We start from the raw sequence: 14,781 nt of genomic DNA, 5'->3' as shown, positions 1-14,781 counted from the left end.
CCTCACTCTCCGTGGGCACTACTTCATCTTCTTCACTATATGACATTTCCACGGCTGTTAAAACTTTATCGGAGTTCTTTTTCACTTGAGTACTCTTCCGTGGAGCTGGCACAAGTCGGGCGCTGTTTTGATGCTGCGGCCGGATGGTTCGCTGCTGTGTGCTTGCGACGTTTCTTCTTTCCGCGACGTAGATGGAGAGGCAGCATGCTGCTCGGCTGGAGGCAACGCACCTAACTTGAGAGATTGTGTGTCGAGTTGCGGTAGCGTCCACTCTAGGACGGTTGGTTAACTTCTCCGCAGCTTCTGGGTCCACTGCTTGAAAGTTGGAGGTGTTCCATACTCCTCCATCTTCCAAAAGAAATGAAGCTGCTCGTCGCTGCTCGATAATCCTCTTGTGATCCCAAAACTGTGAGCAAATCTTGGCTTGGACTCCTGACTTCCTTACACGGACGTAGTCACCGACGGCAAATTGTTTTGTTCGTGCTCCAGGACGTTGGTCCGTGTACCGCTTTGAAGAAGCTTGTTTCTGCTTGACACGCTGGCGCAGCAGTTTCGTCGCTTGTGCAGAGCTTTCGCCGAAGGGATCATCCAGCAGGCTGACAGTGTCGCGCGCGTGGTAGTGGCAAGTCGCGCGCGTGGTAGTTGTGCATGCAGCAAGGCTATGGGTGCAACTCCCGTCGTAGCGTGAGGAACGCAGCGGCAGACGCCCAGTAGTCTGTGACGGCGGCGCGAATGTCACGCTGCTCATACACTGCCGTCTGCACGTGAGACTTCAGGGCTCTGCTTAGCATTTCGACGAGACCGCTCGCCTGTGGATTGTTGACAGAAGAGAAACAATGCCGTATACCACACACCTGAAAGAATGCTTCAGGTTCCTGCCGGGCAAACTGCGGCTGATGGTTGGAAGCTGTCTCACTGAGGTAGCCCTCACGAGAAAACACTTGTTCCAGGAAGTTCTTGGCTGTTGCAGTAGAAAGTTGTCGTGAAAAAGTGACCTCCGATCACTGGCTACTTGCTGAGATGATAAGTGTCACCGCATAACGAACGAGTCAATGAGAGTTTGATCAACAAGTCCAATAATGTCGACAGGAATGTTCTGCCAAGATGTTTCTGGAAAAGCTACCGGTAGCAGCGGCGCTGCAGTTAGCTGAATTGTCACAGGACTGCGAAACAATAGTTTCGTGCAGGCTATTCAACATGTTAGTCTAGCCGTGGCAACCAGTACAGCTCTCGCAGTCGCTCTTTCGTTCCACTGGTTCTTTACAAACCACTTTATTTGATCCGCAAAAGGTGAGCGTCCTCCAGGCAAGAAAGTTGTCCTAGACAACTTAGGAGACCTAAGGCCCTACAGACAGAAATCAATAGTGATACAATCGCAGAACAAAAACGGGAAATACTTTACATCACTGCATTTTGAAAATCACTGCGTATTTTGAAATGGTGAAAATATATATACAGTACAAGATAAAAACAAATACAATTATGGTAATTATAAGCGTATTTTCATGCTAATTCAAAACATAGCAATGTCAAAAGTAATTATGCAATTATACAGTCATAAAAACGCACTTCTTTTATAAGGGTTCTTCACTCATTGAACAAAAAAAATCTTACTTGCGGCTTGAATTTATGAAGTGGATTGTTGAAGCTTATTGGTGAAGTCACGATTTGTTAGTGAGTGTATTTGAAAGGCGAGGACAGCCCTTCCATAATTCGTACGTGTTTGTGGTGATGGTGTCCGTTCGTTACGTAGTACATAACAAGCTGACGTTGTGTCTTCTGTATGTAACACGTTGTGTTTATGTATGTGCAGCAGGAGATTGTCATATAATTTACTTGCTTTCAGAATATTGCGTTTGATAAAGGATTAGTCGGTACATCTTTAGGATCGGCATAATATTTCTCAAAAATCCGCAGTACTTCCTTTTGCAATACCGCTAATTTACCCGCCGTGGTTGCTCAGTGGCTATGGTGTTAGGCTGCTGAGTACGAAGTCGCGGGATCGAATCCCGGCCATGGCGGCCGCATTTCGATGGGGGGCGAAATGCGAAAACACCCGTGTACTTAGATTTAGGTGCGCGTTAAAGAACCCCAGGTGGTCAAAATTTCCGGAGTCCTCCACTACGGCGTGCCTCATAATCAGAAAGTGGTTTTGGCACGTAAAACCCGATAATTTAATTTTAAATACCGTTAATTTGTTATAATTCGTTGTAGTGCGCCGAACTAGTATGATATGAAGAACTTTATTTAGGTCCTGAGGGATCAGTCTGGGACTGATGCGGGCCGCTCCCACGTCCGTACAGAGAGGTACAGAGAGAGAGAGAGAGAACGCCGAACTAGTGTGCAATAGAATAAACGACAGTAGAAGTGGACATAACATATCGCCTTGTTTCGACGTAGACGAACTAGATCTGACAATATGAATAATAAACCGTCTGTTCTGCTTAGTTGTGAGTTTGTTTATGTGTGCGTTCCAGAACATACGTTCTTCAAACGACACACCTAAAAAATGTTTGGCATTTTACGCGTTCTAGGTCGGTGTCCTGGAACGTCAGTGCAAGTTCAATGTCACATGGTTTGTTAGTAGTTTAAATAAGACGTAGTTAGCTTTTTGTAGGCTCAACGCTAATCTGTTTACATGAAGCCAACTATCGAGTTGCATTATGCAGTCATCGTGTTCTGAAGGTCAATAATTGTGCGCGCAGAAAAGAATGTATTGGGATCATCGGCCTACATTACTAACCTCGGTTGAGCTAGAGATGTCAAATATATCGTTTACATACATAGAGTATTAAATTGGGGTTTTACGTGCCATAAGCACGATCCGATTATGAAGTACGCAGTAGTGGGGGACTACGGAATAATTTGGACCACTTGGAGCTCTTTAACGTGCACCTAAGGCTAAGGTGTTTTCGGGTGTTTTCGCATTTCGCCCGCATCGAAATGCGACCGCCGTGGCTGGGTTTTGATTCCGCGATACATAGAGCATAAATAACAAGGGCCCTAGAATCGACCTCTGGCGCACTTCTTGTTCTACCATAGTAGTGAGGGATATAACGTCACTAATTTTGATACCCTGCTTTCTGTGAGAAAGATAACTTTCTGAAAGACCTAAGGCCATACCACGAATGCCGTAATTGCGAAGTTAGAATAATAAAATACAATGAATAACACAAACAGACGCTTTCCTAAGGTCAATGAAGAGACCAACATTGTAAAGTTCATTTCAATGTAATTCATTATTTTACTTTAACTTGTAATAAATCGAGCTCAGTAGCCTTATTTTTCTTAAGACCGTACTGCGCGTAATTTATTACGTGGAGTTATCAAATTCACGAGACGCGTGTTAATAACATTTTCAAAGACCAGATAGCACGGGCAGCACCGAAATCGACATTGAATTGCACATGTCATGAATGGCGCCACCCTTGTGTATTGGGCGTACGCGGCCAAGCTTAAGATCGGAGGGGGAAATTCCAGTTTCAATCAATTGAATAATTATATGCGTTAGCGGTAAAGATAAAAGCAGTGTGTGAGACCGGACTAGTTGGTATTCCATGCTGAAGTGACTAGCGCAAGAGTAGAGACGGGAAACTAAAAAGGCGACAAGAACAAGCGCTAACTTCTTCCAACTGGTGTTTATTACAAAATAGGTATATATACTCTCGTGCACTTGATAATAATCAGTTACAATCGTGCAAGTCAACATGGTCCTCACAAATAAGAACGCACCAAGGCGGCGCAATGGCCTAAAGTGACCTCCCACATACAGACCCCAAGTATGCAAATTCTCTAACAGTCAATGCTAGGGATGGCTTCCTAACGCAGTTGCTTTCTGCGATAGCCGCTGCCTCAATGATGAGTCTAGTGTTTTCTTGCGCGTTGCTTGCTATTATTTCAGTTTTTTTTAAAAGATTGGATGACATTTGCATTGGGAGCAGTGAGGGAGGGAGGGTTTCCCTGGAATTAATTGCTCCCAATGCAAATGTCTATTTATTTATTTTTAGTTTTGATCCTTCTTTATAAGCATCGACTAATCCAGTGTTTGCGAATTCTTTTTTTTTCGGAGGTTATTAAGCAAGTAGGGATTATCCATCATGAATAGTCTTAATTGTGTAACAGAAAAGACAATACGACAGGTCAAGGTCACTTCGTGCGTAAGCGAGGCCGCAGTTTACATTTTCCAGCGCATAATGAAAATGGCTTAGCATATCTGAATTTACCTTCACGACTTTTCATGGGAGTGACGCCTATCACTGTTAAGTGGCAAAAATGTAAAGATAGCAAGGTGATCCCTGGTGTCGAGTGATAGTATACCACTAGTGCAATTATGTTTGGGAGTGTTTGTGATACTGACATCAAGTAACCTGGCACTGTGGTCAGTAAGACTAACAGGTTATGAAATGACATTTGAAAAAGCAAGCGAATCGAGAATAGTTTCCACCTGTTTGCAAGATGCATCCCCACTGAGCATGTCAATGTTCACATCACCCATGATAAGCAATTTGAACGGTGGTGTGAATTATTATAAAAAAATTCCAACAATTCATGGGTTTGAAAATAATAGAAGCTTTATACTTAATAAATGTCTAGCTCTGTAGGTAGAAAAGACATCGCAGTTCTGTAAAGTGCATCCGTTAGAATGTCCAAAGCGGATAAATTTGATATATCAATGTATATCTTGAATTTGTTACATTGGTGAAGTCCTACTCACATATTAGAGGTCTGTTTGAGAGAAACGTGTAATACATCAATCTTGTCCGTTTTAGATGTACGATTAAATGCAAATGACAGAATTGTGACATCCTTTTTCAATGCGGAGTTAGACTTCTAAACTTGATAGTTGCCCTTCCTGAAAATTTTTGATTTTCAACAACTTTTGTTAAAAAATTCACGGCTCAAAATAGAAAATTCACTACCGAAAATCACCAAATTTTAACTTTTTTCTTTTAAATGCAACAACCCTCATCAAATTTGGTGCAGTGGTTGCGTGAAAAGCCATTATTCTTTTCCCATGTATTTAGATAGGAGGCCTCAAGCTAAAGCTTCCTTTTAAGTTTCTTCCCTCCCAGGACTTCAAGGCAGACGATTCTACAAAGCGTATTCGTTGCGGTCCGGTGACACTTTGCACTCAGGGAGGACAACTTAGAAATATATTTGTTTATTACAACAAACTAGCATAGCTGCGGTCAACTATGGACTCGTTCGCGCTCCCTCTTCTCATGTCTGCACACTCATTTAAATACCCTTGCGAACTGGGGCGGTACCCCTCTTTTAGGTCTCCTCGCTCACATTCTACCAATCAGTTCTTTCCAGAGTATAGGCGGGACGATCAACAATCCAGACTGTGACCGCCCCCATGTCTTCAGACCTCATCCTTTAGTCCGGTATTTTGGAACACGCAGACAAACATCACTTGAACGCCGCATGGCCCTCTTACTCGAACTTCAGGTACCTCGGTGCAGCTGGCACATTGCAATGGCATGGCCCGCGAACACATAAATCACCCCGCGGGCCATTAATACCGGACATGCTGCAGAATCGTACTCGCGTACGACGTTGCCTCCAGGTCTCCCGCTACACACGTATACTCAATGGTTTAAACTGTGTGCTTCCCACACCGCAGTGGGTATGCTGCCAACCCCGGCAATACCTGAGTTAGCCCGCAATTAGAGCGCGCCTGTATGCCGCTGAGCTACACGCGCGCGAGGCGGCGTCTGCTTATCCTCTCGTCACGCACGCTTGTCTGTGGAGCGTCCGGACATCCTGGGCACCGCACCGGAAGTGCGCCATCCCCAGCGGTCCCTGTCTCGAAGAGCAGCGCTGTTCTGAGAACACAAACGAGCGTCGACTGCGAAAGAATTTAGTAAAGCAACGAAGGGGGCTAGTTGGTGAACGTTCATGGTTTTATTGCGCTTAGTTCTACACTGACGATATTAAGTGAAGGACAGGACGTGGACGCACGTAGCGCAAACTACCAACTGTTTAATAGTGTTAAAGAACGCGCTTATATACAAGGAGATATGGCGCGGGGGGGATATATAAAAAGATATGACAAGGTGACGATATGTGATCATAGTTCGGGCCAGGCATACATCGTTCACTTGCACCCGTTCGCCCTGGCAAAATGTGCCAGGGGTAGATGGGCGTAAGCACTCCGTCCATCGCGCTTATCGAAGCTGAGGTCGAGTTTGCCACGACGAATCGGTGCAAGTGAACGATGTACCGTATTTTCGCGATTCTAAGCACCCCCCGATTCAAAGCACCCCCCCCTCTATTTTTGCGAAAAAGTTAGGAAAAAAGTTTGCATGCGAATCTAAGCATCCCCCTATTTTGTAGGAAGCGCGCGTAGCCAAGGCCACCAAACGCGCTTGCTCACTCTGGAATCATTGCTCGGCGGACCTGCAGGCACGCGGTCGATGCTTCTGTTGGACGCGTTTCGCGGCCATCTGATACCGGAGGTAAAGACAAAGCTGCGGAACATCAATAGCGACGTGGTTGTGATTCCGGGTGGCATGACGCCAGTGCTACAACCCCTCAACGTTTCAGTCAACAAGCCCTTCAAAGCCAATCTCCGACAGGAGTACGAAGAGTGGGTGCGAAACCCTGTCCGGAAGAAGACGCCGACGGGAAAGATACAGAAAGCGTCCCCATCAACCATCGCAAAGTGGATTCCGGACGCGTGGAAGAGGGGCCAAGTGGACGTTGTGGTCAAATCATTTAAGAAGTGCTCAATCCCAAACAACTTCAACGGAACGGAAGACAACCTGCTGTGGGATACCGAGAGCAGCGGTTCAAACGGTGCGACGAACTCGAGTGGCAGTGGCTGAGCATCCTACACAAGCGGTGGGTTCACTGTCTGCTCCGATTTTTCTTTTGAATGCTTGCAAAATAAAATGTTATTTCTCGCACCCATCTCGTCGTGATGTCGCAGCGAAAAGATGGATGGGGGGGGGGGGGGGGGGGGTCATTGTAGATTTTTCGAATCTAAGCACCCGCCCTCACTTTGGGCATCGCGGTCGTGGAAAAAGGGGGTGCTTAGAATCGAGTAAATACGGTATGCCTGGCCCGAACTATGATCACATGTCGTCACCTTGTCATATCTTTCTAGATATCCCCCCCCCCCCCCCCCCCCCCGCGCCATATCTCCTTGTATATAATCGCGTTCTTTAACAGTATTAAACAGTTGGTAGTTTGCGCTACGTACGTCCACGTCCTGTCCTTCACTTAATATCGTCAGTGTAGAACTAAGCGCAATATAACCATGAATAAACTATGCCAGCGCGAGTGTCATGCATGTGGCCCCTGGATTCCAACGTGGTTGCGTTCAATGCTTGCAAGGCTGCTTATGTCAGCGAACTTTACTCGTATCACAGTCGTGTGCTTCGTGCTTCGAATCAAGCTAATTAGATCTTTTTTAATGCGGACGCATTTCCACGCTTGCCCAACGAGATAACTGTCCATCCGTGCCGTAAGACGATCGATTTCAAGACAGCGCCCGCAGCAGCGAGCGCATTCCCCTTCGTGCTGCCTCTCGCTTCAATGCGGGAACGCAAGAGCACACGCAGCTGTCGGCGCTCGCCGCACTGAGGCCCCACCGCAGATTGCTTTCAGCAATGGGGACCAGCCGCCGTGGTTGCTTAGTGTTGGGCTGCTGAGCACGAGGTCGCGGGATCGAATCCCGGCCACGGCATTTCGATGGGGGCGAAATGCGAAAATACCCGCGTGTACTTAGATTTAGGTGCACGTTAAAGAACTCCAGGTCGTCGAAATTTCCGGTGTCCCCCACTATGACGTGCCTCATAATCAAAAAGTGGTTTCGACAAGTTAAGCCCCAAAATTCAAATTAAGAATGGGGACCGCGGGTCTGCAGCACCCCTGGCACCGCCACGTGCAGTAGTTTGCTTGCGTCATCAATTCACCGTGCGCCGCCGTCGGCAGCAGTTCATGACGCCGCAGCGCTGTTGTTTGTACTGGTCGGATCAAGTGTCATAACATTGATGATGACACCGGGCTGCGTGGAGATGAGCAAGTTGCACAGTGCTTGCGAATACTTAGAGAACTCTGAGAAATGTTTCTGCCTAATCTTTTATGACTACTTCAGCACAGCTTCGAGGTTCTATAGCGAGCCAGATGAAAGAACTTCGTAGATGTACTAAAAAAAATGCTGTCGTATTTATTATTTTGTGCAAGATGAATTTCCATACATTCGTAAATAAGCTGACTATAAGGAATTTAATTTTGTCAGTGGTGTCGAAAATGGATCTTGCTGCGTGGTTTTCTCTAAAAGAAAAAGAAACTTCGAAAGCTGCTTCATTTATCTATCCAGGAACATACTGTCAAAGCAGTTACCAGTCGCCTGATTTGTCGTGTGTTTTTCTTGCTCAAACGGTTCGCCACCTACATTCTATCCAGCAGTGGACGGCGGCTGTCCACAAGCACCAAGTCTTCCGGTAAGTATCTGCTGAATCATTTTTTTCTCGAGAGCCAGCCAATCGATGGATGGATGGATGCATGTTATGAGCATCCCCTTTGAAACGGGGCGGTGGGTTGCGCCACCAAGCTCTTGCTATTATACTGCCTAATGTCCTACCTAGGTTAAAAAAGAAGTAAAGAAAAAAAAAACAATATGAACTCCCACAACCAAATTTTCTGACCACCGCTTACGAACTTTGCTTTTGTACGTCTCTGTTTTCTGTCGTTTCCCTACTTTTCTTCCACCAATCTTCCAATCGCCTCTTACTAATCTCCTATTGCGGACATGTTTACTTTTCCCCTGCTCTCGCTGAACCCAAGGGCTTTAAGGAGGCCAGTGGTGCCTAATTGCTAGCAACAGGACGCCTCCTTCTTTGATCGCCCACGTAGCTCCTCAGCACGCCTTTCTTTTGTCTCTGGAACAGTCCGGTCGTCGTCGTTCTGCCAAGCCAAGCAGCTGTATAACTTCCCGTTTTGTTTAGATGCCTTTGACTTGCTCAGGCCCTCCGCGCGCGCGCGCGCGTGCGAGCTCACCGCGTCTTTCTTCTCCGTATCTCTATCTCATCTTTCTATTCCCTCTTTCCCGTGCCCCAGGGTAGGGTAGCCAACCAGACGCATTTCTGGTTATCATCCTTGCCTTCTCTCTTTACTCCTCCTCCAGACATAACAGATTCAGCAGGATGTTGAAACATCACGGTTTCTTTTATTGTTGTTTCTTGTTCTCAGACAGCGATTTGGAAGAAAGGCATAGACCCTCACTTCACTGGGAAGCAGCAGCAGCAAAAAACTGGTCCCCCCCCCCCCCCCCCTCACCTCCCTGGTCTCGTGTTGTTTTGTTAAAAAACAAGAACAGTTGCATCCTTTTTAATGTAATTAATTCGACACTGCCTTTCCTGTCTTCTGTTTCTCTCTCTGTCGACACAACGTTTCTACGAGACTCGGTGACCGAGCGGCATCATTCCCACTTGGAACTTGCAATGTTAAGTCACACGCAGGGCGGCCCATGACCTGCGACTGTTTCGCCGACTTGGTCATAGTGGCTGGAAGCGCAGGAAGCTGTCCTCTTTTTTAATCTGCCTCAGTTTCACTCATCACCAGAAGATGGCGGAGCCGACCCGTGGCGCGTCCGTGCATCCGTGGGCTTCGGAAAGAGTGGACGTGCAGGTCTGAGGCCGCTTCCTTGGATCAGCTCCTCCAGCATCAGGCCGAACCTTAGAGAGAAAGAGAGAGAGAGAGTGCGAGTGAGAAAGGAGATATGGATATTCTTTAATAAAAACTCCAGAGCTTTGCCTGGTGGAACGCCTTGCATGCTCTACGGCTGAATGCAGTAATGCATGAAACGGCATACACAGGATAAAAAATAACACACACATAGATCAACGTACAATAATAATGCATCTTGTTGAGAGCAGTGCATCCCACAACAAGTTAAGGACCGAGTCTCAGTGTACACTGCGTTCTCTTCTGTCGTTGCTTTTCTGTCGTGTCCGTACTCGGGCGCCGGCAGTGCTCCCAAATAGGCGGAGGAGGAGAGGGGCGCCTTCTCGCCAACAGGGGTGACTCGAGCGTCAAGAGGTGCGGGAGAAGAAGACGTTCGCGCCCGAGTTGTATAGGGAACCAAAATAGCGGTGCTCCGGTGAGCAAGCACTGCCCCCCCCCCCCCCCCTTGCGCCCTCAGCGGGCCACCCTTTTTCCGGCCCGTAGTTCTGCTGGCGGTTCCTCGGCGCCGCTGGTGCCTCGGAATTCTGGCTCTGCAGGCCGCCACTAGCTCCTGTGTAAAGCCGCGGGGGCCGCCAGCCACCCACTCTCCCCGCCCTCTCCGAAGGCCGACCAGCACTTCGTCTTCTTCGGTCGTCCGGGGGCAGCGGAGGACTTGGTTCGGCGCTGCTCCGGCAACGCTGAGGGGAGGACAGAATACGCGGCGGGACTCTTCCACAGTCGCGCCTGCCTTCCGTGCGTTGTGTGTGACTCGGCAGTGGGTGCCGTCGCAGCTTGAATTGTTTCGGACCGGCTCCATTGCCCCGGCGCCGCGAGTTTGCGAAGAGGCCGCTGGAGTCGTCGGTGGCGGTTCCAGGAGGTGTGTCGGAACCCCGCGAGTCAGTGGTACAGGTTCTTCTGGAGTGTTCTCGTGTCTGGATGTGCGGTGTAATCAGTGCGCTTCCACGGTGCTCGGATATAACCGCGCGGTCGCCCCCATCGCCAGCGTCGCCCCAGGGAGGTCGTCCTTGCCGGAGAGCGACGATGAGGTGAGCGCCAGAGAACGGCGACCTTCGCGTCGTTCACGTGGGCAACTCGGAGCACCGAACCGATTCCGGTGCTTCAGTAATTTGCTTTCACCGGTCATCACTTTCACGGGTCACCGGCGCGCATATCTGTTCCGGATGCGCGTGGCCACAAGTTGCCCACGTGTTCGCGCTGTCGACTTGCGTCAATTATACGCCGGCGCTCTTGTGCAACGTTATCTCCGGTGAAGGACTGGTCGGACTAGAGAGATGCATCCAATTTCTGGGGCTCATGAAGTCATACGGTCGGCCGAATTAAATAATGTTAAAATAACTCAAGTTCCAAGTAGCGTGGGCTTGCATAAAGCGAAATGCCGCTTAGTACTATCGTGAAACCTTAAGAAACTATATTGTGCGAGAAAGTTAATCGACTCACGATGAGTCATTCGTCCCGTCCGCAGGCCGAGACTAGGGGGAGCTACCTTACCGCGAAAGAGTGTGCTTGTATGCATGGGCGACTAGGCTGTACCTCGTTCAGACTATGTATTATGCAATGAAGGCAATAACGAAAAGGGTCGCCGACGTCTTCCTCGAAAGAAGCGAAGGCCCATAACAGGGCATGCCACTTACCCGTACACACGTGTCCATCCTGCCCGAAGCAGGGGCTGGGATGTGCTTAGTAGCACAAGGTTGGGAAAAAGGGATCCCTAAAAGCGAGGAGCGCGCATTTGTGGGCCACATCTCTTGACGCGAAAGCCGTAACTTCGGCGCTAGAGGCGGGCACTTGTATTTTGCGGCAAAAGTGCATTCGACGCTCCACACGAGACTCCTTTCCAAAGACCCACCGAGCCCGATGTGGCTCCGCTCCCGTTACCTGACGAGTACCGGCATGTGGAGCACGACGTTCCGGAATTGCCACGTCACAGAGGGCACCGCGTTATTTTCAGGGTGTGCGTGTTGCAGCCTTCCGCGTTCAGGAACAGTGGTCGCGTCGACGTTATCCCTAAAACAACGCGACCTCTTTGTTGCGCTCCCCGTTTGGTTCTATAGCATATTTATGTAGCACTGCGGCCATGCTACGACCAGAGGAACGAACTTGCGCTTCCATATATGATGTTATTTATTTTATTTATTCATACCTCAAATACCCAATGAGGGGTTTTACATGAGGGGTGGGCATATTTAGGTCATCTTTTCAATGAATACCTCGAACGATGAACGACTGGAGTGGTGCACCGCTTCAGCAGGTAGATGATTCTAGTCTTTAGCTGTTTGAAGAAAGAAACAGTTAAGATGAGCGGTGGTGCAAGCTGGAGGGGGATAAACAGCCTATGAATGGCTGACGGGATGAAGTGCGATGCACAGGCGTCATGTCAGTCTGTGGAAGCAGCGAGTGATAACATTTGTAAATGAGGCACAATCTTGCTGTTTTGCAGTGGTGCTCGAGGGTTGGAAGGTTCAGAGATGACTTAAGTTTAGTAACACTAGTGTGGTAAGATTAGTCAGAATGAATGAACTTTGCTGCACGATTATGCATGGATTCCAGTGCTGTTTCCAGGTTATATTGGCATGGGTCCCACACTGGGCGTGCGTATTCCAGTTTGAGTCGAACAAGTGTTAAATATGCGACTAGTTTTACTGAAGGGGGAACAAGACGAAGATTACTGCGCAGGGTACAGCAGAGTACACGAGTAGCATCATCGCTAATGCTGCAGATGTGTGAGGACCAACCGAGGTTACTGGAAAAGTTAATATCTAAGTACTTTTAAGAAGTCACAGCACACATTTCAGAAACGGTGATAACGTAATTAGCTGAAATAAATGATTGGCCACGGTGGAAAGTAAGCAGCGGCGTTTTTTTGACGTTGAGAGACATTAGCCAATTATTACACCAAGTTTCAATGACGTTAAGGTCGGACTGGAGAGCGCGAGAATCAGTAATAGGACGATAGAGTACGCAATCATCAACAAATAAACGAATTTTGGAAGAACGACCTCTCAGTAAGTCGTTAATGTGTATTAAGAAGAGTAGTGGCTCCAGGACTGTGCCCTGCGGCACGCCGGAGGTAACGAATGGGTGATAAATTAGACAAGCATTGGTTAGCGTAAATGAACTGCTGACGGTTAGTCAGAAAGCTGCGTATCCATTGGCGAACACAATGGTTAAGATTAAGACGCGATAGCTTTAGGAAGAGCCGTTCATCAGGAACCTTTTCGACAGCCTTTTTGAAATCTAGGAAGAAGGCATCCATGGGTACGTTTTGATCAAGATGTGAGCTGATGTCATTAACTAAGAGCGCTAGTTGAGTCTCGCAGGACATTCTTTTCTGAAAACAATGTTGATTAGAATGAAAGAAATTAGCGGATTTTAGATACTTTACAATATGAGAATAAATTAGTGTTTGGAACAAACACTGGTAAGGGAAATCGGACGGTAGTTGTAGCACGATGATGGTGATGCTTTTTTGGTACTAGAATTATCTTACCTATTTTCCAGTCTTGCGGCACCACTCCAGACGATAATGATTGCTGATAGATACGGCACAAAAATACACTAGAGATGTGCGCAGTGTTCTTAAGCATTTTGGAATTGATTCCAACGATGCCGGCCGAGGATGTTTATTTGAGGGATTCTATTAGCTTGGTGATATGCCTCAAGTGTTATGTCTGGCATGGTTGGGTGGTTGAGGTAAGGACAGTCTGGGAGGTTTGGTTCAGAAGTGAACACGGTAGAGAAGACAGAGTTTAGTACTTCGGATACTTTATGGTCGGCAACAACGGTCGGGAACCGTGTTCACGACCATAAAGTATCTGAAGTACTAAACTCTGTCTTCTCTTCCGTGTCGTTATCATATAATAAAAATGGTTCACGGTTATTTGGGCTAATGCATTTGCAGAATTGTTTGGGATTGTTTTGCAGCATGTTAGGGAGTGTTGTTAAGTAGAAGGTTCGTTTAGTTGTTGCGGCCAAAGAATCAAACGCCTTGTCACTGCCGTAATATTTTTCCCAGACAGGAGTGGTATTGGAATGCTTGGCTTTGCGAAATAATCTTTTCTTTTTATTGTTTAGTCGTTTTAATGTGCTGCTGAACCACGGGGACGACGGTCGCTCGGTTAAGGTGATAGTTGGCATGTAAGTGTCAGTGAGTTCGATTACATTTATTTTTGAAAAGCGTCCGGTTGGCGTGTACTGTGCGCTTCGGGAAATATGTAATGTACCAGCTGTAAAATTCGGTTAGTGCATTGTTAATACTGATGTAATCACCTTTATCGTAAAGTTAGTTTTTTATTTGTTATTTTTTTACTCTGAAGTAGTTCCCAGGTTAATTCTGCATGCAGTACTGAGTGGTCACTTAGTTCAGGTAGATGTATTAGAGAAGAAACCCTGTCGGGATGGGATGTTAAGATAAGGTCGAGTATGTTAGAGCACTGTTAGTTTTTTCGCGTTGGGATAGATACTAGCTGCGTCAAACCGTACGTGAGGCATGTGTTAAGAAAAAAACATTTGAGTTTATTCTTCGACAACGTTATGGGTGGTTCAGGCCATGTTATATTAGGAAAGTTAAAGTCACCTAAGAGAAGTAGTTGCGCATGACTAAATGATGTCGTAGCACTTTGCAGCGCCTCGTGGAAGTGAATAGTGAAGGAAGCATCTGAGTCGGTGGTAGATAGCATACACCGATAATAGTTTGTAGATATGAAGAACTGCACACTACGAATAAAATTTCTAGAGGTGAAGTGATATTGCCAGTGGAGCAACAGAGGCTGCGATGAGCAGCTATCAGAACATCTACTCCGCGTTGGCCTATACGATCCCGCCTAAAAATGTCAAAATGATGGAGGAATGAATTAAGCTCTGCGTTATCGACGCTGGAATTCAGACACGTTTCTGTTACTACGAGAAGCTTACAATCAGAAGAATCGATGAGGCTGCAGAGTGCTTCGAGTTTGGGCAACAAGCTTCTAATGTTAGCATAAACATATGATACAGGGATGCTATCTGGTTTTGCGATAGTGCGTGATGGTAGCTATGAAGTTGATATAACTCTATTTATAGTGTTATCATACTTCTAAGTTCTGTTCT

The sequence above is a fragment of the Dermacentor andersoni genome, chromosome 9 (assembly GCF_023375885.2).
Source record: "Dermacentor andersoni chromosome 9, qqDerAnde1_hic_scaffold, whole genome shotgun sequence".
Lineage (NCBI taxonomy): Eukaryota > Metazoa > Arthropoda > Arachnida > Ixodida > Ixodidae > Dermacentor > Dermacentor andersoni.
The sequence above is the reverse complement of the archived record's forward strand: the minus strand, read 5'-3'. Positions refer to the sequence as shown.